We start from the raw sequence: 24,314 nt of genomic DNA on the forward strand, positions 1-24,314 counted from the left end.
ACCACCTGCTTGTTCACAGGCCACATGCCTTGATGAGACCCTGGACTCCCTGGAGACCTGGAAGGCATCTGTCTTGGCCTCCCCGCAAAGTCCTTGGAGTGGCAGGGTTTCAGGGCCCTGAAGTGGAATCATGCAATATTGGTCTTTCTCTCCGTGCTTTATCGCACAGAGCATAATATCTTTTCAAGGTCCGTCCATGTTGGGGCATATTTCAAAATTGAATTCCTTTCTAGACCTCCAGTTAATAAAAGTGTATCGATATTGTTTTGCTAATAAATGCACCACATCCATATAAGATGTTATTAGTGGAGGAATTGGGGTCGGGGGGCGTGGGTTATGGGAACTTTCTATGTTATCTGTTCAACTCTTAGATTTGTCTAAACCTCCTGTTGTCAATAATGCCTATTAACTTTTTAAAATCTGAGAACACTCTTTCAGGGAGCGATCTGTGTCAGCCAATATTGGTTCGAACATCAGCTAAAGGTCTGTACGTTAGCTAAAGATGTTGTTTACTGGTAAAGGTGAGCCCATTCTTGAGTTAGAAATGCACGTTGACTGCTGGAGTTACAGCGATACTGACTGACTTGATCATTTGCCTTTGCATACAGAAGAGAAGAAGGTGGCTTCACATTTTGATGGTTATCTCTTACATACGGGTCACTGAATAAAGTAGCATCATTCTTCTTGAATGAACCTAATGAGTCCATCCCCACAGTACCTTCAACTGGGTCATTGGTAGGGTGCCCCCTGTTGTTTGGCCAGAGGCGGAGTTTTCAGAATCACTGCTTGGGGTCAGGTGATACTCTTGACTTCAGGCAGGAGCCGCGAGCTCCTGAGAAAGTTACGGACACCCCTCTGTGTCTCATTTGCCTATTCTGAGATGTTGAAATGTGACTGTGGCCTACTTATTAGAATTATGTTATGAGGCTAAAAGTAAATAAACACAAGGAAAGCCTTAAGAAAAATAAAATAAATGACTGGTGTTTCATAATCACCCTAAGTGTTCAATTACTGAGCGACTGCAAGAATAAGGTAGACACTTGGTGGTGGTGGAATCCAGAGAGGGGACGTGGATGGCTCCACAGCAAGATAGGATGGACGCTCACTCTTAGCTTTACATGGGGAGGATGCTTTACTGCTCGTGGACAATACCTGTTACCATCTCCTGTAATCCTCAGGTCAGCCCTATTGAGGTGGGTGGGGGCAGAGCAGGGGCTGTAAGCCATATTCTAGTGGGAGGCACTGAAACGTAGAGAGATTAAGTGACATGCCAAGAGTTACCAGTCGCTTTTGCCAACATTAGAGATAGATTTCTTGTTTTTTTTTTAAAGATTTTATTTATTTATGTGACAGAGAGACAGCCAGAGAGAGAGGGAACACAGCAGGGGGAGTGGGAGAGGAAGAAGCAGGCTCACAGCGGAGGAGCCCGATGTGGGACTCGATCCCGGTACGCCGGGATCACGCCCTGAGCCGAAGGCAGACGCTTTAACGACTGCGCTACCCAGGCGCCCTAGAGATAGATTTCTTACAGGCTTTTTCTATTTATGCACTTCCCACCAAAGGGAACACTGTTCTCATTTGGGGCAGACGTAGCAATTCCTCCAAGTCGTGTGCCTGAATCATCACAAGTGGCCTCGGTTTGGAGCTGACACAGGAGTTGGAATGTCCAACCTTGGTGATTCATTTCATTTGATGAAATCGGAAGTTCCCAGAGGGACGTACCATGGGGGGTCCACGGACGGATGGCGCATCCAGCAGTCAGAAACCCAGGAGTGACGTCAGGGATGTTCTGACCTATCAAGGGTAATAATTAGTAGAATGATTAGAATAAGAAAACGGGAGTAAAGGGGTCATTCTGGGTGAATGGCAACAAGGGTTTATGGAAAATGAGAAGAATTATTTTAACTGAGCAGATACAAAACAGAAAAAGAATCAAATGGGAGTCTTGACCCAATATCTTGTGTGGAAACTGCCCACTAGCCATCACAATTTGCCTGTTCTGAAAATCTTGGGGCAGCTGCCTGCTTCTGAAGACTGGCTATTTTCAGAGGATCTCTGAGAAACCTCAGTTTGAGTAGCCCTCTAATTGTGTGAAATTCTGATTTTTTAAATTATTATATTTATTTTAGTGGAGACATGTGAAGCCAAGGGTGAACTCCCAGGAGTTACACTGCTTTGTTTTTAAACAGTACCTGAAGGGGTCCCTTCAGGGGATGTGTAAGGGCAGTTTTTCTCTGATGTCTCTGCCTGAGGTTGAAGATCATGAAGAGGCTTCCAGGAAGATTTCAGGAATGGAGGCCTGAAGCTGTTGGTGAAAACCTTGGGCACTATTACAAGGGCTCTTTGCAATATGCTGCCATGTCTGCACGTAGTAGGGTAGTGCAATCTAGTCTGGGTAGTGAAATTCCTAGAGATAAGGAACTTCCAGCTACTCATTTAGTGGGAGAGCCCGTGTGTTCCCAAGGGTATAGACTGGAGAGCCATCATCGCTAGTGTGTATTTGCACCCAGGGAGCTCACAGGTTTCTGAAAGTTTTGCTACTTTTAATGGAAGGATGAAAATGTTTTGCCCACTTGAAACAGTTTATGTCTTAAATAATGAACTGTGTTCCAGCAAAATTGTAATTTCTTGTGAAACTCTATATTTCTTTTTGGCCAAGTAAGAGAACCCTTTTTAGAGGCTTTTTTGTTCTCTGGACAAAGTTGGAGATCATTCACACGTTGTATAAGAACTGAATTACAAGGGAAACTTAGATTTCCTTTTTCAGTCTTGATCGAGCACATGGGAAAAGGAGAGGGGCCTTCAGTGAACTCCTGGGCCATGACTGTCCAGGTATGCCACTGTTCTGTCCAGGAGAGAACAAAAAGGATATACCCTTCTGGTCTCTTAGTGAAACAACTTTGGATTCAGAATTTCTTTTGGAGGCCTCAACATAGCATCCAAAATGTGCTGCCCATTGGGCTTCCTCCTTTCCGATGATGCTTCTCAAATGAATGATTTTGCCCCAATCAGGTTGTCTAGAGTTGGCCCTGAAAAGCCAAGTCATCGTTGGTGAAGTCGTGGGGAACAAGAATTCGGATTGTGATGAATGTACACATGAGCATCAGACATTTTTTTCTGGAAGAGGAGAGGGGTTAGGTTTAGAGGATTCCCAAGAGAGCTGGTGACAGTTGGTAGAAATAGAACATTTGTGCATCTCATGCCTTGGGCCCCAAAAATGACAGGGCTGAAGAGAGAGATGATAGATTTGAAGATCCAAGAACACCAAGTGCCGGGAGGAGCCCAGGTCCTGCAGGAGGAGGATCATAACAAGCAGGAAAGAGGAAAAGCTACAAAAAGGACCTTCTCAGTAAGAGAGAGGAGACGGGTGCCTGGGTGGCAAAGGCGGGTAAGCATGTGACTCCTGATTTCGGCTCAGGTCATGGTCTCTGGGTCCTGGGGTCAAGTCCCATGTCAGGCTCTGCCCTCAGTGGGGATTCTGCTTTGGGGGTCTCCCTCTCTCTTCCTCTGTCCCTCCCCCACTCGTGCCATCTCAGTCTCTCCCAAAATAAAATAAATAAATCTTTACCAAAAAAAAAAGAGTATAAAAATGAAAGAGGAAATAAATTACATGCGGATGGTGGATCTATGGGTCCGAGGCTTCGCATCCTGCGAAGTCGTCTTCCTTACGGACGACAGTGGCCATCGTCATGGCCTGGTCTTGGGAAAGGAAAGGGGACAATCAGGGTGAAGTGAGGATTCAGGCCACTGCCCCCGGGATTATGTCCCCGACCCCAAAACTCAATGCTGCCCTCAGCTCCGCAGTCCCCCCACCTCACCACCCATGGGGCCGTGATCCCTTTACCTCACTGATGAGAAAGGCGTCCAGGGTCTCTGGGCCCTTCCCAGCCCTCAGATTTCATAACTGGGACCAGGAAGCAGTGCCTGTCAGCCCATTCTTTCAAGAGGCAGCCACGGTGGTGCCCATGACTTTCTGTCCCCATGATTTCCTACCTTCCTCTGCTCCCTCCTGCTACCCTCCCTCCTCTCTCCCTGAATCATTAATTCCTTATTTCCCTTCTCCTGTCATCTCCAAAAACCAGACTGTTCTCTGCAATGGGAACAGTGGAGGAATGATCATGGGTTTACTGACACGCTCCCTAGTCAATCAGTTGATCAATGAGCCAATGCAGCTAACGTGGAGGCGGCTGCCACGGGCCTGGGGTGATGCTGGGCCATGAGAGTGACCATCACCTGGGCAATCAAGTAGACTGCCCCGTGCCTGGGCTCATCTCGGGCACTTGACACACACTTCCAATTGATGACAGCCCGTAAGTGTCCTAGCCCAGAGAGGAGATGAGTGTGACAGTAGAGGTAATGGTACTTGTCCGAATTCCCCTAGTCTGTCAGTGGGGGGACGGGCATTCTCCAGCTGGTGTGGCCACATAAACACCAGTACCTGCAGTGTTCACCAAAGACCCTGAGACCTGGAAGGACTAGGGGAGGCCCCGAGCAGATGGATGGAAGGTCCGACGGTGGGCCGTGGGGGACCACGATGTGGGGACCAGGCCCGTCGCTGTCAGTGGACTCTGACAGGAGCAAAGACCCTGGTCCCGCTTCCCAGAGCCTCTGTCCTGGGCCCAGTCAGTCCCAGGAGACCAGCTCAGAGGGACAGTGAGAGCCAGTGTGTGCTGCCAGCCCAGCAGCCTTCACACAGGCCTCTAGAATTCCCGTCAGCCAGGGAGGGTCTCCGGGCAGCTGCATATGAGCCTCTCTCCCACGGAGCCAAGTGAAGGTCTTGCTCTGCTCCCCGTATAAGGGATGTGGTGAGGAGAAGAGAGAAATGTGCTCCAGGATGTGCCTCTCACCTCACCTCTGCAACAGAATGCCTCGGGGAATATTGCTCGCTATGAATGGGGTTAGAGCATATGGAGGCATTTGGTTCCCAGGCATGAGCTGAGGGCCACCGCTTGGCCTCCCGCGGTCATAGGGCTATAATGTGTGCGCTGTGACGAGATTCCTTTATCTCGTCTTTTCATTTCATTTCTTTTCTTTTAATTTCTTTTCTTTCTTTCTTTCTTTCTGTCTTTCTTTTTTTCTTTTTTTTTTTTTTTGAGAATGTGGACAATGGACATTGTGCAGTGGCAGTGGGATACACCTCCTGGAGCAATATGCAATCTCTCTCTCGCTCTTTCCATCTCTCCCTCTCTGCATCTCTGCATCTCTCTTTCTGTGTCTGACTCTCCCTGTCTCCCACACAAAAATACAATCTTATCACATAGAGCCACAAAAGACACCCCAAACCCAAGCCTCACGCACACACACCCACACCACACACAGGGAATACAATGCCTTCCTAGGACTGTAGACACATGGACACACTTTTTCACCTGGGAAATCTCCTGTCCACCACACCCCCACAACCCAATCAGGGCGGCTCGCCAGACTGAGGATTGCAAGGATGCCCCACCTGCATTAACATCTAGTGTTTTGTCTCAGGAAGAGGCTGATTCCAGAATACGTACCGCATTCACCAGATGCTCCTGTCCCCTGCAGGTACAGAAAAGAGGACACCGTGAGGCCCAGGTCATGCTACACACTGTCTGTGTGAGCTTTATTTCCCTCAATGACGTTAGGAACCCAGATGGAACACAGTGGTTGAGTCCAACGACTCCAAAGTAAATGAACTGGGGATGCCTTAGGAAGTTGTTTTTCCTGGGGGACATGTCTGTCCAGTCCATTCAGGACGGTGACTACAAAATGCTTCATCCAAGCAGGAGAAAGTGTTACTGAGGGACAGGATCCTACCACAGCGTTTAGAACCACGTTTGGTGTCGCCAATGCTAAGTGTCCTCTCAAATCAGCTAACGGTTGGCAGAGACAACCACTCAACGCTCTCCCCACCAGGGAAATTCCATATGTAGAATCTCAAAAGTATATATAGCTTTTCACATAAAATCTGTATATAAAAATAATTTCATTTCCATATACAAGCAGTTGACATTAGGAAACTGATTTTTGTTTTAGTATTATGTTCAATTCGCCAACACAGAGTATACTGTCTGAATTTCATCTGAATTTGATTGGAAAGAAACCCAGAAAGCAACATTTGTTCCTCGGGGATAGACAGGCGAGCTCACCTTGTCAGGAGGCAGGCCCTCCTCCTCTGGGATCCTCTGATACAGCCAGGACCAGACAGCGCCATCATCAGTCACATCTAGAAGGACACAGAGCACCTGTCAGCGTATTGGTGGTGCTGCTCAAGAATGATGCGGGGAGGGGCGCCTGGGTGGCTCAGTCGGTGAACCATCTGCCTTCAGCTCAAGTCAGGACCGCAGGGTCCTGGGATCGAGTCCCGGATGGGGCTTCTGCTCAGCAAGGGTCTGCTTTTCTCTCTCCCTCTGCCCCTCTCACCTGTTTGTGCTCGCACTCACTCTCTCTCAAATAAATAAAACCTTAAAAAAAAAAAAAAAAGAATGCCTCGAGGTGTATTGCTCACTATGAATGGGGTTAGCATATGGAGGCATTTGGTTCCCAGGCATGGGCTGTATGCCCCGCTGGGCCTCCCGCGGTAATAGGGCTAAAATGTGTGCCCTGTGATGAGATTTCTTTATCTCATCTAATCTTTTCTTTTCTTTCTTTCTTTCTTCTTCTTCTTTTTTTTTTTTTTTTGAGAATGTGGACAATGGGAATTGTGCAGTGGCAGTGGGATACACCTCCTGGAGACATATGCAATCTCTCTCTCACTCTTTCCATCTCTCCCTCTCCCTCTCTGCATCTCTCTGTCTGTGTCTGTCTCTCCCTGTCTCCCACAAAAAATCACACACTCACAATCACACCACATAGAGCCACAAAAGAAACCCCAACCCCAAGCCTCATGAACACACACCCACACCACACACAGGGAATACAATGGCTTCCTAGGACTGTAGACACATGGACACACTTTTTCACCTGGGAAATCTCTGGTGCCCCACACCCCCACAACCCAATCAGGGCGGCTCGCCAGACTGAGGATTGCAAGGATGCCCCACCTGCATTAACATCTAGAGTTTTATCTCAGGAAGAGGCTGATTCCAGAATACGTACTGCTCTCGCTGGTGATGGTTGAAGGTGTCACCTGCAGGTACAGAAAAGAGGACACCGTGAGGCTCAGGTCATGCTACACACTGTCTGTCTGCATGAGCTTTATTTCCCTCAATGACTTTAGGAACCCAGATGGAACACAGTGGTTGAGTCCAACGACCCCAAAGTAAGTGAACTGGGGATGCCTTAGGAAGTTGTTTTTCCTGGGGGACATGTCTGTCCAGTCCATTCAGGACGGTGACTACAAAATGCTTCATCCAAGCAGGAGAAAGTGTTACTGAGGGACAGGATCCTACCACAGCATTTAGAACCACGTTTGGTGTCGCCAATGCTAAATGTCCTCGCGAATCAGCTAACGGTTGGCAGAGACAACCACTCAACGCTCTCCCCACCAGGGAAGATCCATATGTAGAATCTCAAAAGTACATATAGCTTTTTACATAAAATCTGTATATAAAAATAATTTCATTTCCATATACAAGCAGTTGACATTAGGAAACTGATTTTTGTTTTAGTATTATGTTCAATTCGCCAACACAGAATATACTGTCTGAATTTCATCTGAATTTGATTGGAAAGAAACCAAGAAAGCAACATCTGTTCCTCGGACAAAGAACTTCTAGCTCACCAAGGCGAGAGGTGTGCCTCCGGCGCTGTCTCCTTTGATGGGATCCAGGGCTTCCTCCAAGGCATCTAGGACACAGAGTACCCGTCAGCACATTCCTCTTGTTGCCCAAGAATATCCATGGAATGTTGCTTGATATGGACACGAGGCTGGGGTGTATGGAGCCAGCTGGTTTCCAAGCATGGACTCAAGTGCCCCTGCTGGGCCACCCACTGCAGTAAGGCTCTAAAGTGCGCAGTGTGATGACATGGCTTTGGAGAAGGGTGACATCATGCAATATCTGTGTGACATATCTCCTGGAGAAACACCTTTCTCTCTCTTTCTCCCCCTCTCTGTCTCTCTTTCTCGGTCATCTCTCTGTCTTTCTCTGTCTATGTCTCTCTGTCTTTCTGTCTTTGTTCCTCTCTCTCTCTCTCTCTCTCACACACACACACACACTCACAATCACACCACATAGAGCCACAAAAGACACCCCAAGCCCAAGCCTCACGCACACACACCCACACCACACACAGGGAATACAATGCCTTCCTAGGACTGTAGACACATGGACACACTTTTTCACCTGGGAAATCTCCTGTCCACCACACCCCCACAACCCAATCAGGGCGGCTCGCCAGACTGAGGATTGCAAGGATGCCCCACCTGCATTAACATCTAGTGTTTTGTCTCAGGAAGAGGCTGATTCCAGAATACATACCGCATTCACCAGATGCTCCTGTCCCCTGCAGGTACAGAAAAGAGGACACCGTGAGGCCCAGGTCATGCTACACACTGTCTGTCTGCATGAGCTTTATTTCCCTCAATGACTTTAGGAACCCAGATGGAACACAGTGGTTGAGTCCAACGACCCCAAAGTAAGTGAACTGGGGATGCCTTAGGAAGTTGTTTTTCCTGGGGGACATGTCTGTCCAGTCCATTCAGGACGGTGACTACAAAATGCTTCATCCAAGCAGGAGAAAGTGTTACTGAGGGACAGGATCCTACCACAGCGTTTAGAACCACGTGTGGTGTCGCCAATGCTAAATGTCCTCTCGAATCAGCTAACGGTTGGCAGAGACAACCACTCAACGCTCTCCCCACCAGGGAAATTCCATATGTAGAATCTCAAAAGTACATATAGCTTTTTACATAAAATCTGTATATAAAAATAATTTCATTTCCATATACAAGCAGTTGACATTAGGAAACTGATTTTTGTTTTAGTATTATGTTCAATTCGCCAACACAGAGTATACTGTCTGAATTTCATCTGAATTTGATTGGAAAGAAACCAAGAAAGCAACATCTGTTCCTCGGACAAAGAACTTCTAGCTCACCAAGGCGAGAGGTGTGCCTCCGGCGCTGTCTCCTTTGATGGGATCCAGGGCTTCCTCCAAGGCATCTAGGACACAGAGTACCCGTCAGCACATTCCTCTTGTTGCCCAAGAATATTCATGGAATGTTGCTTGATATGGACACGAGGCTGGGGTGTATGGAGCCAGCTGGTTTCCAAGCATGGACTCAAGTGCCCCTGCTGGGCCACCCACTGCAGTAAGGCTCTAAAGTGCGCAGTGTGATGACATGGCTTTGGAGAAGGGTGACATCATGCAATATCTGTCTGACATATCTCCTGGAGAAACACCTTTCTCTCTCTTTCTCCCCCTCTCTGTCTCTCTTTCTCGGTCATCTCTCTGTCTTTCTCTGTCTATGTCTCTCTGTCTTTCTGTCTTTGTTCCTCTCTCTCTCTCTCTCTCACACACACACACACTCACAATCACACCACATAGAGCCACAAAAGACACCCCAAGCCCAAGCCTCACGCACACACACCCACACCACACACAGGGAATACAATGCCTTCCTAGGACTGTAGACACATGGACACACTTTTTCACCTGGGAAATCTCCTGTCCACCACACCCCCACAACCCAATCAGGGCGGCTCGCCAGACTGAGGATTGCAAGGATGCCCCACCTGCATTAACATCTAGTGTTTTGTCTCAGGAAGAGGCTGATTCCAGAATACGTACCGCATTCACCAGATGCTCCTGTCCCCTGCAGGTACAGAAAAGAGGACACCGTGAGGCTCAGGTCATGCTACACACTGTCTGTCTGCATGAGCTTTATTTCCCTCAATGACTTTAGGAACCCAGATGGAACACAGTGGTTGAGTCCAACGACCCCAAAGTAAGTGAACTGGGGATGCCTTAGGAAGTTGTTTTTCCTGGGGGACATGTCTGTCCAGTCCATTCAGGACGGTGACTACAAAATGCTTCATCCAAGCAGGAGAAAGTGTTACTGAGGGACAGGATCCTACCACAGCGTTTAGAACCATGTTTGGTGTCGCCAATGCTAAATGTCCTCTCGAATCAGCTAACGGTTGGCAGAGACAACCACTCAACGCTCTCCCCACCAGGGAAATTCCATATGTAGAATCTCAAAAGTACATATAGCTTTTTACATAAAATCTGTATATAAAAATAATTTCATTTCCATATACAAGCAGTTGACATTAGGAAACTGATTTTTGTTTTAGTATTATGTTCAATTCGCCAACACAGAGTATACTGTCTGAATTTCATCTGAATTTGATTGGAAAGAAACCAAGAAAGCAACATCTGTTCCTCGGACAAAGAACTTCTAGCTCACCATGGTGAGAGGTGTGCCTCCGGCGCTGTCTCCTTTGATGGGATCCAGGGCTTCCTCCAAGGCATCTAGGACACAGAGTACCCGTCAGCACATTCCTCTTGTTGCTCAATATATTCATGGAATGTTGCTTGATATGGACACGAGGCTGGGGTGTATGGAGCCAGCTGGTTTCCAAGCATGGACTGAAGTGCCCCTGCTGGGCCACCCACTGCAGTAAGGCTCTAAAGTGCGCAGTGTGATGACATGGCTTTGGAGAAGGGTGACATCATGCAGTATCTGTCTGACATATCTCCTGGAGAAACACCTTTCTCTCTCTTTCTCCCCCTCTCTGTCTCTCTTTCTCGGTAATCTCTCTCTTTGTCTTTGTCTCTCTATGTCTCTCTGTCTTTCTATCTGTCTTTGTCCCTCTCTCTCTCTCACACACACACACACACACACTCACAATCACACCACATAGAGCCACAAACGACACCCCAACACCATGCCTCACGCACACACACCCACACCACACACAGGGAATACAATGGCTTCCTAGGACTGTAGACACATGGATACACTTTTTCACCTGGGAAATCTCCTGTCCACCACACCCCCACAACCCAATCAGGGCGGCTCGCCGGACTGAGGATTGCAAGGATGCCCCACCTGCATTAACATCTAGAGTTTTGTTTCAGGAAGAGGCTGATTCCAGAATACGTACCGCATTCATCACATGCTCCTGTCCCCTGCAGGTACAGAAAAGAGGACACCGTGAGGCCCATGTCATGCTACACACTGTCTGTGTGAGCTTTATTTCCCTCAATGAGTTTAGGAACCCAGATGGAACACAGTGGTTGAGTCCAACGACCCCAAAGAAGTGAACTGGGGATGCCTTAGGAAGTTGTTTTTCCTGGGGGACATGTCTGTCCAGTCCATTCAGGACGGTGACTACAAAATGCTTCATCCAAGCAGGAGAAAGTGTTACTAAGGGACAGGATCCTACCACAGCGTTTAGAACCACGTTTGGTGTCGCCAATGCTAAATGTCCTCTCGAATCAGCTAACGGTTGGCAGAGACAACCACTCAACGCTCTCCCCACCAGGGAAATTCCATATGTAGAATCTCAAAAGTATATATAGCTTTTTACATAAAATCTGTATATAAAAATAATTTCATTTCCATATACAAGCAGTTGACATTAGGAAAATGATTTTTGTTTTAGTATTATGTTCAATTCGCCAACACAGAGTATACTGTCTGAATTTCATCTGAATTTGATTGGAAAGAAACCCAGAAAGCAACATTTGTTCCTCGGGGATAGACAGGCGAGCTCACCTTGTCAGGAGGCAGGCCCTCCTCCTCTGGGATCCTCTGATACAGCCAGGACCAGACAGCGCCATCATCAGTCACATCTAGAAGGACACAGAGGACCTGTCAGCGTATTGGTGGTGCTGCTCAAGAATGATGTGGGGAGGGGCGCCTGGGTGGCTCAGTCGGTGAACCATCTGCCTTCAGCTCAAGTCAGGACCGCAGGGTCCTGGGATCGAGTCCCGGATGGGGCTTCTGCTCAGGAAGGGTCTCCTTTTCTCTCTCCCTCTGCCCATCTCACCTGTTTGTGCTCTAACTCACTCTCTAAAATAAATGACATCTTAAAAAAAAAAAGAATGCCTCGAAGAGTATTGCTCACTATGAATGGGGTTAGAGCATATGGAGGCATTTGGTTCCCAGGCATGGGCTGAACGCCACCACTGGGCCTCCTGCGCTAATAGAGCTAAAATGTGTGCCCTGTGATGAGATTTCTTTATCTCATCTTGTCTTTTCTTCTCTTTTTTTTTTTTTTTTTTGAGAATGTGGACAATGGGAATTGTGCAGTGGCAGTGGGATACACCTCCTGGAGACATATGCAATCTCTCTCTCACTCTTTCCATCTCTCCCTCTCCCTCTCTGCATCTCTCTGTCTGTGTCTGTCTCTCCCTGTCTCCCACACAAAATCACACACTCACAATCACACCACATAGAGCCACAAAAGAAACCCCAACCCCAAGCCTCATGAACACACACCCACACCACACACAGGGAATACAATGGCTTCCTAGGACTGTAGACACATGGACACATTTTTTCACCTGGGAAATCTCTGGTGCCCCACACCCCCACAACCCAATCAGGGCGGCTCGCCAGACTGAGGATTGCAAGGATGCCCCACCTGCATTAACATCTAGAGTTTTATCTCAGGAAGAGGCTGATTCCAGAATACGTACCGCTCTCGCTGGTGATGGTTGAAGGTGTCACCTGCAGGTACAGAAAAGAGGACACCGTGAGGCTCAGGTCATGCTACACACTGTCTGTCTGCATGAGCTTTATTTCCCTCAATGACTTTAGGAACCCAGATGGAACACAGTGGTTGAGTCCAACGACCCCAAAGTAAGTGAACTGGGGATGCCTTAGGAAGTTGTTTTTCCTGGGGGACATGTCTGTCCAGTCCATTCAGGACGGTGACTACAAAATGCTTCATCCAAGCAGGAGAAAGTGTTACTGAGGGACAGGATCCTACCACAGCGTTTAGAACCATGTTTGGTGTCGCCAATGGTAAATGTCCTCTCAAATCAGCTAACGGTTGGCAGAGACAACCACTCAATGCTCTCCCAAAAAGGAAAATTATATGAGATCTATATGTATAATCTCAAATATACATTGTCTGATTTTCATCTGAATTTGATTGGAAAGAAACCAAGAAAGCAACATCTGTTCCTCGGGCAAAGAACTTCTAGCTCACCATGGCGAGAGGTGTGCCTCCGGCGCTGTCTCCTTTGATGGGATCGATGTCTTCCTCCAAGGCATCTAGGACACAGAGTACCCGTCAGCACATTCCTCTTGTTGCCCAAGAATATTCATGGAATGTTGCTTGATATGGACACGAGGCTGGGGTGTATGGAGCCAGCTGGTTTCCAAGCATGGACTGAAGTGCCCCTGCTGGGCCACCCACTGCAGTAAGGCTCTAAAGTGCGCAGTGTGATGACATGGCTTTGGAGAAGGGTGACATCATGCAGTATCTGTCTGACATATCTCTTGGAGAAACACCTTTCTCTCTCTCTCTCTCTGTGTCTCTCTCTGTTTCTGTCTTCTCTCTCTCTGTCTCTGTCTTTGTCTCTCTTTCTCTTGCTCTCTCTCTCACACACACACACACTCACAATCACACTACACAAGACACCTAACCTCCAAACCTCATGCACACACACCCACACCACCCAGGGGGAATGCCTTGGTTTCCTAGGACTGGAGACACATGCACATAGTTTCTCACCTGGAGTCTGCTTTTCCCCACACTCCCAAGCCTCAGTCCTACCAGGAACCTGGAATCAGACGGCTCTCCAGACTGAGGACAGTGAGGACATCCCCCCAACCTGCCTTACCATCTGGAGTTTTTCCTCAGCAAGGGACTGATTCCAGAATACGTACCACCTCCACATGGTTCTGGGGCCACCTGAATTTACAGAAAAGAACACACCCTGAGAGTCAGGTCATATGCATACTGTGTCATCAACGGTTCTCTTGGTGACTATTGAAAACCAAATGAGAAACAGCAGGAAAGACAAAGGCCCGGAAAGGAAGCACAGTGTGCACCCGTGGAAAAGGCATGAGCTTTTCCTGGGGGATGGATCTTTCAAATTCCCTGAAGCACAATTACAAAACTCTTAATTCAGGGAGGAAATACCGCTTCTGAGTAAAAGGTCCCCTACCACACAGTTTACAACCTCCCCTCCCAACACCCCAAGAAAATGGTACCTCACGTCTAAAAACTACACTGTCATGTTGTCATAGCTGAACTCACTTCAAAAAGACGAAACTCAAGTAAGAAACATTTCTTTCTCAGGCAAAGACAGCCAAGCTTACCCTCGATGTGTTGGGCCATGGTGGTTTCTTGCCAAGGTCCTCCTTGGTTGACTCTGAAAGGACACAGAGTGTCAGTCCATTGTTGGTCCTACTCGGGAATTACTCTATGATCACTGTTGATATGGACACGGGACAAGACTGTATGGGAGTGACTGGCTAAGAAGCATGGGCTGAGCTGCTGCTGGGCCATTCTCCTTGGTGGGTGAGGAAAAGCAAACAAGAGGATGAGAAAACGAAGGAGAAACAGACCTTTGACTTTCTAGCTTAAGGCAACCTGGTCGATGTGAGTCAGTTAGTCTACAAAGAGGTCGCCTGGTTGCACACTGTGGTGTCGTGAGGGAGCCCCACCCCTCCCTCTGCCCGTAGCAAAGTCTCTCTAATTGTTCTGCCAGGACGAAGCTCCTCCAACTGGCCATCTGAACAGGAGACAGACTACAGGACACAGAGTACCTTCCCGCCACGGTGCTCTATCTCATGAATGACTCAGAGAGCTCTGCTTGACTTGAACAACAGAACAGTGGAGATGGATGTGGTTGGTTAAACAGCATGCACTTGCCAATGACAAGATTTGAGTCCTTCAACAGTTGAGTAATATTCCCATATATCTAGAGAACACACTGAGGCTGCTGAAGTGGGGGGATGGGGTAATTGGGTGATGGGCCTTAAGGAGGGCACTTGATGGAATGACAACTGGCTGTTACCGCAACAGATGAACCACTAAGTTCTACCCCTGAAACTACTAATACAGTATATGTTACCTAATTTGAATTTACATTAAAAAAGAAAAGCCTGCAGTTGGCTATTGGTGAGCCCCCTTCTTCATGGAAGGAGATGCAGAGAAGAGAAGCAGCAAAGAAGGGAGAAACAGAGTCCTGGCTTTGCCATTGAAGGCAAAGGTACTCCTGAAATGAACGGAATATGGTGTGTCAGCTCAACTACTTCCATTAAAAAATAATAATGATGAAAAATAAAGACACCCTAAAGACAGAAGATAGTCCAAAAATTTAAAAATATGAAATAAATAAAAATAACATCATTAATCTTATGGTATTTCCCCATCCAGTGTGTGTCTCATGTATGTGTTCACTGAGTCGGGTGGCTCTCCGTGCTAGCAGTAGTCATCCACTAATGGGATGGTCCTTTACAGTGGGAGGCCTGGGTTCCTCCCGACGTCCTCTACCTCAGCTCTGTAAGAGAGGTGCAGGAAAAAGAGCGGACCCTGGGTTAGTAACCATATGTTACTTGGAGTTCTTATTTGTCCTTGTTGCTTGGGTGTGTCATTGCCAGCACTGGAGGCTTTCTGGGGCTCAGGGGGATCATGCAATCAAAGAGCACTAAACTATCTCTTGATTCCCGTTTGGGGCCAGCCGCTGAGAAGTGACCCAACACTGAGAGAGATTTACCACGTTTTTCAATGTTGTGCCTCCCAGTCTCAAAATCTGTGAGCTGGACAGACAGTTTGGACCTTCTGTGTGCTTTTCACACTAAGGGCTATGCCCAGGTCTGCCCTCCATGTGACCACTGAGGCCACCTCATAATGGTAGACAGTACTTGGGATCTCTGTAGACTCATGCAGCTCAATTATATACACAGGCCTTGGAAAGATCCTGCGTGGTTTCTGTTGAACCCATGGCTCAGAGCTATGCTTGTCAGTGTGGGAAGTGCAGTTCAGTATCTCAGAGTAGCAGCATGGGCCCAGCCATCTGGGTGCACATTTTGGCATTTCCACTTAAGAGCTTGTGTGCTTGGGCGCATTCAGCTCTGTGCCTCAGTTTCTCCATCTGAAGACTGCCCTTAGCAAGCAAAGTACTGCATTGGTGGTGAGGGTTGAATGGTTAGTGTAAGTAAAGCACGCCATGGAAATGCTCAGGAAGGTTCCTTGGAGGTGAAATGTCTCATCTGAGATGCCATAACTCCACAGAACTCAGAGCTGCAGTCAAACTCTGCTGTCCAAGCTCCCAGGCCAGTGCTTTCCCCATGACGCACACCTGCTTTGTCTAAAAAGGACTCCTTTATGTTAAGCCAGACCCGGTGTTTAAGGAGTCACATAAAGGTCTCGGAAATGCTTTTTCTGACTGCCTGAGGACACACTAAGTGGCCATTTCCCAAAATAATGTGCATGATGCTTCCAGAATGAATTAGTTGCCTGACCTGACAGCTATCTGGTCCAACACGACGAACACCAGTTGACGGGTGGGAGAGAGCTTATGTACCTAACATACTCGTGTTCTACAACGTGTGAAACTCTATCATCTTGTGAGATTTCCTCCTCCTACATGTGAGCACCTCAAGCTAAGACCTGTTGCCCAGCCATGCGAGAGACCAGAGCTTCGCCTTTGCACAGCACGCTGGATGCAGACTCAGGGGACCTGACCTGTGCATTACCTCACAACCACATGAATAGAGGCTCGTGCTTTTCTAAAGCTGGAGCTCTATGTGCACAAGGATGCAATTGTCTACATACAGAAATTCATATGTCTCTTCATCTCAAAACGTTACCTTTTCTTTTTTCTATGTTACTAACTCCCTATGTACATGCGTATCTATCCATCTCTGTCAATGGGTTTCTTGGTCTGTCATTGTGTGTGAAAGGCTGGATACTCAATGGATATATGTAAAAACACATATATTCTCTATTTTCACTAGTCCATACCTCTGGGAGGGTAACACGTTGAGTGAAAGCATATGGCTGATATTTCTGTAAACCTCTAACTTAGGATAACAGCCAATGTAAAAGGTGGAACGTCAAAGAAAACGTGTGTTTTGCTACGTAAGCTGACATCTAGACACAGGCTTCTCGGCTGTTTTTGGAGACCTGGTTATATGAATGGAAGCAGCGTGTGCCCAAATATCTTGAAGTCAAGACACATTTCAGGAGAAGGGAGTTGAAGGTACATGAAGACAAAAGTAGAGGGCTCCACATGCAAGGATCATGGCAATTACTGTCCACCCTACGAACAAGAAAAAGCCTGAAGACACTGAAAAATCAACCACTCTCGGATCCATGGAGAGGGAAGGACACAGGACAAACCATGGCCCTGAGGAGACAGGAAAGGGAACACAGGGAATCCAGGTTTCCTGGAGCACAGACTCTCTAGCAGAATATACTGTTTCTCCAGCTCACCTGGAACATTCAGCAAGAGACCACATGCTGGGCCATAAAACACACCCCAACACATCTCAAAGAGTAGAAGCAATACAACAGCTGCTCTCAGACCTCTATGAAATTAAACTAGAGCTCAACCACAGCAAGAAATCTTGGGAAATCCCCAAATAGCTGGAAATTTTTAAAAAATGGTCAAAGAGGAAGTTTCACGAGAAGCTTGAAAAGATTTTGAACTAAACGAAATGAAAATATACGTTGACAAAAATGTATGCAAAGGCAGTGCTTGGGAGAATTTATACTACTGAATGTCATCGTGTTGGAAAGTAAGAAAGATTCAAAGTGAATAGGCTTCCTCCTTAGAAAACAAGGCAAAAAAGAGTCATGTCATATAAAGCAAGTAAGAGAAAAAAAATCCTATAATTGCAGATACCAATGAAATGGAACACAAAAAACTCTCAGACAAAATCAACCAAACCAAGACAAAAGCTGGTTCTTTGTAAATATCAGTAAAATGGATAAAGCTCTAGCCTGACTAACCATGAAGAAAGAGGGAAGACACACATTAACAACAGATGAAAGAGGAGACGTCACGTTGAAAGGATTCTAAAGGAATACATGGAAAAATTCTAGGATTCCTGAAAGGAAAGAGGCCAATTCCTTCAAAGTCACAAAACTACCAAAACCCACTGAAAGGAAATAGATGATCTGAACAGGCAGGTATCAAAAACATTTAACCGATAGTTAATACATTTCCCAGAAAGGAAGAGCCGGCCCCAGATGGTTTGACTGGTGAATCCTATCAAATCTTACAAAGCAAAACACAGTCTTGCTGTGTCATCTAGCCATCTCACTCCTAGGTATTTACCCGGTTGAGTTGAAAAATGTGTCCGCATGAAAACCGGCCCAGGAGTGCTTCTATCGGCTTGATTTACGAACACCAAATCTAGAGGCGACTAAGCTGTCCTACACTAGGTGAACGGAGAAACAACCGGCAATACACCCTTACAATGCAATACGATTTGGTAATAAACATAGCTGAGCTACTGGAGCACATAGCTGGCTCACTCAGTTAAGCATCCAGCTCTTGATTTGGGCTCAGGTCATGATCTCAGGGGCATGATATCCAGCCCCACGTCAGACGGGTTCCCTGCTGAGCATGGAGGCTGCTGAAGATTCTCTCTCCCTCTTCCTCCGCCCCTCCCCACACACTTTCACTCTCTCTCTCAAACAATAATAAAAAGAAGATTAAAAAAAATAATTGAGCAATCAAGTCACAAAAAGACATCGACGAATGTGAACTGTATAGATAAAAGTGAAAGAAGTCAGTCTGGAAAAGCAACATGCTTTACGGTTCCAACTAGATGACATTCTGGAGAAAGGAAAGCTATAGAGATGACAAAAGGTCAACGGTTGTTAAATTTCTAGAGAAAGGGCAAAGGCATGAATAGGTTAAACACAGGATTTTCAAGGCAGTGAAGTTACTCTGTACATGGTGGATACACGACTTTACACATTTGTCAAAACCCATACTCCTGCACAACACAGAGCAGACCTTCCTAGCGATGCTGGCCTTCAATGAGTATTAATATCGCTACGCTGGTTTGTGATTCGTGACATGTGTTCCACACTGATGAAGCTTTTAAGGATTGTGGAAATTGTGCGCCAAGGGATAAGGATGATAGGGAAACTTTTTATATTATCTGCTCAATTATTATCTTAATCTAAACCTATTTGAAGTAATAACATCTATTCATTAAAAATAATAAAAGATCTATTTTTCCTAATATTTAATAACAGACTAATGTCCATTCCTTAGCTTCACTATACCTACCATGAAATGTGAACAGACTTGTTGCAAATGCCATTTGACTACTGTGGTTATAAACCGATGAGTGACCAGCTAAATTAAAATTGTCACACGTGAAACAAAAATAATATGGCTTGGCATTTTTGTCTTAAGTATGGGACACTGAAAACTAGTGTAATGATTCTTCTTCTTCTTTTTTCTTTTAGAGACAAAGAGAGAGTGTGAGCAGAGGAGGGGCATGGGGAAAGGGAGAGAGAATCTGAAGCAGGCTCCATACCCAGCATGGAGCCCAACATGGGGCTCAATCTCATGACCCTGACATCATGACCTGGGCCAAAATCAAGAGTTGGACACCACCCAGGTGCCCCTAGAATAATTATTCTTGAATCAACTTAATGAATGAATTTCCACGGTACCTTCGACAGAGTCAGAAGTGGGGTGAACCTTCGGCTTTATTCTCCTGGCCAGCTTCCGGAGACCTAGAGAAAATATGGATGTTTTCTTCACTTTTGTTTTTTGTTTTCTCAGAGACCATGGGAAATGCATGACAACAGAAAGAGCTGTTGACATCTTGCTATCAGAAGGCCATAGGAAAAGGAGTGATAAGTTCATCAGAGTACAAACTTTTGATCCCATGGTTCATCATTTGCCTAGCAAAGCCACCTGAGTCAGAGAGGGCTTTAGGAAGGTCTTAGGGTTCATATAGCCTTCAAATACCCCACAGAGAATGTAAACTGATGCAGTCACTATGAAAACACAATATGGGACTTCATCAAAAAAAAGAACTACCATTACACCCAGCAATCCCACTCTTGGATAAGAAATCCATTTGAATTCAAGTCTAGATTTCAGAGAAATATCTGCCCATGTTCGGCAGCACTATTTACCAAAGCCAAGCTATAGAGACAACTTAATGTTGAGTGGGGGAGCCGGGACAGGAATGGAGTTGGTTCCTTGGGGAGAGAGGTCCCAGAACACCTGACACCTGCCCAGACACCTGAGATCAAGCCCTGCAGCCCTGAACCAGGGCTCCCTCATCTCTTTCTCATATCCTCCAGCCCCGAGTTGTCTGTGGGAGACAGTGGATGCCCTGGGGGAGGTGCCTGAGCCAACAGCAAAGTCCAAATCCTAGCTCACCTTCGCACATCTAGGTTTCAACCCCTGACCCAGAACACAGTGCAGATGCCCCTTGACAAGCCCCTCTGAAGGGCCAGGGGAAGCCCAACTGTGGCCATCCTCCCACAGCATTCACCCTACTAGCTGTCTGACGTGGAGCCTTCCCCGGGACCAGTTGAGCACCCTCAGGGACCAGTGGGCTGCGGGGCTCCCAAGCTGATTCAGAACCCAGGACTTTCCAAACTAATTGTCACATGACAGCTCTACCAAGAATTAGCTTCCCTTCAACTGACCAACCCTGGCTGATCAGTTCCTGTGAATTAACTGGAAAAATGGCCATCTGGGCTAGTGCTTTGCCGGTTTAATAAATTAAGCCTATGACCTCTAGTATCTCACTGGTATTGATCTAAGTAAGTCTCCAAACTGCCTGGGCTAAGGCCTGGCTAAGAGTGAACCGGGACTGCACTGGCTCTGAATGGGCACCTTCCCTGTTCCTTCCTTCCTCCCCCAGATCCAGTCTTTATAGACTCCTCATCCTTCTCTAAACCCTGCAGTGGCAGGGGACCAAGCCCCACCTCCTTTGAGAGGGACCCCTCAGGGACGCCTGTGTGGCTCAGTGGGTCACGCGTCTGACCTGGCTCAGGTCATGATCTCAGGGTCCTGGGATCGAGCCGGGCCTCTGTTTCTGCACTCAGCTTGGTGCCTGCCTGTCCCTCTTCTCCTCCCCCACCCCACATCCCCCTTACTCACCGCTTCTGCTCTCTCATTCTCTCTCAAATAAAATCTTTTTTAAAAAATCAGGGAATATGCAAAGGACACATAGAGAGGGACCCTTCCATACCCACACCCTGGAGAAGCTCCCCCATCACGACTCTCCGTAAGGATCACCCAGACCTGCTTTTGCATTTGAATCTATCATCTGCTGTATACTATTTTGCACGTGATAATAAGCAACCTTTTATTGAGAGACTTAGATTCAGATCTAAGCACGACTTTCTGTTGCATTTCATCTCACATCCTTTGTGAGGAAGCTCATCAATTGTTGACGATTTGTCAATAATGAAGTTCTATCATTGAAAACCAAGCACCATTATTCATTTGATGCTGTTTGACTTCTAGTCTTGCTTTGCAAGGCTATGTGTATATAGTCATGAAGCATGGCCTCTCTCCATGCTTGCACTTACTAGCCAACAATGGGAGAGCTCCGGAAGGAGCAAAGGCCCCCACTGGAGCATGGACACTCCCTGGCCTAGCTGGACAAGCGCGTCCAAACAAGGATGACGGACAGCAGGCTGTTACGAGTGTTTGAGTTCTTGTTGGTCACTGTCCCTAAAGTGTGTAGTTCATGGCATTCAAGCATTTTTTTAGGGCTATGGGGAGAATGTTATCAAATCTACAACACTATGTCCCTGATTCCTTTCTCTCTGTTTTTAAAATAGGCTCCATGCCCAACATGGGGACTGAACTCACGACCCTGAGATCAAGAGTCAAATGCTCCACTGGCGGAGCCAGCCAGGCACCGCTCAGCATGCTCCCTATTCTTATTCTATTTGTGCCATGCCCTGAAGAGTGACCATGCCATGACACTGGCCAGGCACTGACCAGCTCTGGACAGAAGGTTAATCATGAACTGGTTCTTTGAGTCTTATTTTTCCTTGTCCCAGCAGTGTCCCTAAGGTCACAGGATGTCGGCATGACTAGGGCTTACTCATACTGACAATGCCATCAAACACCATGAAAGGGTCTCCTCCATTCTGACCAGATTGAGGTGAGGTGCTGAGGAGTAGCCCAGTGTTCAAACAGAGTTTGACTGGCTTGTCCTAAATGGTGCCTCCAAACCCTCAGAATCTTTGAACTGAACACAATCATGGCTTCAAACGGACCAGGCTTTCTACGTCCTTTTCAGATGAATGACTATGGCAAGATCTGGACATCTATGGCTCAAGAGCTTCCCTGGGCTATGTGACCACCGAGGTGACCTCATAATGACAAACAGTGTTTGGGATTCCCCTTGGCTCAGGGAATTCCTGACATCCATGCAGATGCTAAAGCTTCTTTGCACAGTAACTACTGATCCCATGACTGAGTCATAAGTGCAGTTCGGTTCAGTAGTTAGAGCACGAGCACTGGACTGCAGGCCTGGGTTCACCTCCTGGCTCCTTTACTTAGAGGAGTTCACGAACCTGGTCACATTCATCTCTGTGCCTCCGTTCCTCCACCTGAGGAACAGGGAGAGGAAACAAATCATCGCATAAGTGTGTGATGAGCATTGAATGAATGAACACCTGTCACGTGGTCAGAAAGGTGAATTAGAGGGTCTAGATCTTGTCTGAGATCTCACAATTTCACAAGTTCCAGAGCTGGATTCAAATCTGGGAGTCTGAGTTCCCAGACCATTGCTCTGTGACACACAGCTGCTTTGCCTAAATACAAGCATTTTACCCCAACATGATTTCCTCTGGACAGAATCAGAGGCAAACAACAACAACAACAAAAAGCAAACGAGCAAATCTATTGCTGTCTCCCTGAATCCACTCTCTGGGGCCCTTGTCCACAAATATCCATGACTGTTCTCTAGAATGTTCCAGTAGCCTGTCTTAAGGTCAGCAGATCAAATGAGATGAATCCCAGTGTAAAGAAAGGGAGGGTCACTGTTACAAAGTCTTGTGTTTTCAAACATGTGAAACAATGTCATCTTGCATTATTTATTCCTCACACAAATACAAGTGCCTCCAAACAAACTAGGAGTTCCTGAGACCCTTGTCAACTCATAGAAGAAAAAAAAAAACATAGCTTAGCTTTTGGGAAGAGATCTGGATGAAAGTTCAGGAGAACTAAGAAACACATTACATCAAAACCACTTTAATGTAGACACGTTCTGTTTTCAAGCTACAATCCTATGTGCAAACGTATGCAATCATCTATATATACATATATACTTATATATATAATGTGTGTGTCTCTGCTCTTGTGTCTACATCACCTATTTTTCTTTGTGCATCACTAATAATCTGTGTACTTGCTTATCGATCACTCATTAACTCGATCCATTAACCAGTTACCCATCTTTCACCATACATTAAAGGCCGGCTATTCATTGCAGCACCGAGAAAAAAAGGTCATGCTATTGTCACCATACTTACGTCTGGGGCGCTGAATGGGACGGGTGGTAGCATACCATTGAAATCTCTAGAAAATGTCATTTTTGATAACACCCAAAGTTCTTAGAAATGGAAAGGTGTGTTTGGGGGTCATAAATTGAAACATAGACTCTCATATTCTGAGGATCTCTTTGGGGCAACTATTGATAGGAACGAACCCACATGTCCCCAAAATCCTGAAATCCATATCCCTTTGGGGATGAACGGTACAGAACAGACATTGTAAGACACTGATAAAACAATGATAAATGTCCTCCATATCAACCTTTCTGGGTTCACTCTAAATTTCAGAAATGCATAATGTGAATATAGAATTTAGGATGCTTAAAAAAACTTAAATGAACATAGACACTGCCGTATTTCCCCCCCTTGAGAACCTAGGGGTGACAAGTGAGGGGTGCAGGATATCATGGAAGTAGTCCATTGTTCTCCATGGAGGACAAAAACCAAGGCTGCTAGCTCAGTAGAACCACCAACAGTAGAAATCAAGGGATAAAACAAAACTATAAAACATGTGTAGATGAAATTGGGAGAGAGGAAATTTTCAACGATGAGAAAAATAGTTTGAGAAAGAGTGAACTGAGTCCTAGCAAACAGCATTCAGAAGATCATTAGGAACATACCATCACAGCAGGAACCACAGCAGAAACCACAGCAGGAACCACAGCAATTTCCCATTCTGAGTTGGAGCAGCAGAGCAAACACCAATCCCTAGGAATGGGTCAGCTCAAAGAGTCCCAGCTGGAAAGGACAGCAGAGGTGTGGCTCAAGTCACCATGGCGACAGTGTCATCATAGACCTTTCAGAGTCAATGCAGCTGCACAGCGGCCAACTTCTGGTGTCAACAGGGGCCTGTCTTCACAGACAAGGGGGGCATGGGAGAGTAAACGCTTTGTTTCAAAAGTTGAACCCCAGTCTCACACTTTCTCA

This window comes from Ursus arctos, unplaced genomic scaffold (assembly GCF_023065955.2).
Source record: "Ursus arctos isolate Adak ecotype North America unplaced genomic scaffold, UrsArc2.0 scaffold_37, whole genome shotgun sequence".
NCBI classification, from domain to species: Eukaryota; Metazoa; Chordata; class Mammalia; order Carnivora; family Ursidae; genus Ursus; species Ursus arctos.